Source organism: Vombatus ursinus, unplaced genomic scaffold (genome assembly GCF_900497805.2).
Source record: "Vombatus ursinus unplaced genomic scaffold, bare-nosed wombat genome assembly UNPS02011700.1, whole genome shotgun sequence".
Lineage (NCBI taxonomy): Eukaryota > Metazoa > Chordata > Mammalia > Diprotodontia > Vombatidae > Vombatus > Vombatus ursinus.
In genome coordinates this window covers 2011637-2012744 of record NW_020951478.1, presented here as the reverse complement: position 1 = coordinate 2012744, position 1108 = coordinate 2011637, and the positions used below count along the sequence as shown (strand labels likewise).

Sequence of the window (1108 nt, the reverse complement as noted above, 5' to 3'; positions counted from 1 at the left end):
AATAGTTGGAAACTAAAGAATCTAATCCTAAAAAGTGAATGGGTCAAACAACAAATCCTAGAAACAATCAATAATTTCATTCAAGAGAATGACAATAATGAGACAACATACCAAAACTTATGGGATGCAGTGAAAGCAGTTCTTAGGGAAAGCTTTTTTTTTTTAAACAATCACTGCAATTATTTTTAGACAGCCTTTCAAAATAGCAACAAAATTAAAACCAGAAGCCCAGAGCCCAGATTGGGGTGGGGGGCAGCTGGCCAGAGGGGAGCTCAGGCGTTAGGGGGTGGGCACCAGCCCAGGCCATTAAGCTTGTTTCCAAGGGCTTTCTTCCCGATGGCTGAAGGCTCCAATTGCAGCCTTCAGCTGCAGAAGATTCAGGGTGGATAAAAGTTTAAGAAAATCAATCTGCCCCAGCCCCCACCTGGGTCACATGATCTCTGTAAATCCAGTCTGATACCATAATTTTGTTTTCCACATGTCATTCAGTGGTGAGAGGGAATCAACAGTAATGCTTTCTTTCAGCGAGACTATTAAATTTAAGGAAAAAAAAATATGGCACCTCGAATATGGCAAATTATTCTGTTGGATTTTGGATCACAATCAGGAAATAATCTTTATCTGGAGCAACCATGCTCTCATTTTTCTTGGAGGGAATGCGGAAGAATGTGAGACCGTTCTGGGGGTCAACATCTCACACACTGCTCCGAGCCTTCAAGATGAAGCTGTGCATCAATTTGGCTTATTGTGTGGTGGTGGAGTTGTCCATAGCGCTTTTGATTGGAATGCCTTATGAATTGACAACAATGATCCCTTGCACTCCCTTCTGGCTCTGAATGCGTTTTAGGGTTTCTTCTACCTCAGCCATCCTTCAGGCAGAAACGACAACACCGCGGCTGCAACAGAGGCTGGGGTGCCCTACCCAGTCCAGAGATGGGAAATTTTATATCTCTAAATTCTTACATAAATAAAATAGAGAAAGAGGAGATCAATGAATTAGGCATACAACTGAAAAAGAAATTAGAAAAAGAACAAATTAAAAATCCTCAATTAAACACCAAATTAGAAATACTGAAAACCAACGGAGAAATAAATAAAATTGAAATTA

At 40.5% G+C, this 1108-nt stretch overlaps 1 pseudogene; it reads right to left on the bottom strand.

The window, feature by feature from the left end:
• Positions 1-535: 535 nt before the first annotated feature.
• LOC114039194 lies at positions 536-888 on the bottom strand (annotated as a pseudogene).
• Between the last annotated feature and the right edge of the window lie 220 nt (positions 889-1108).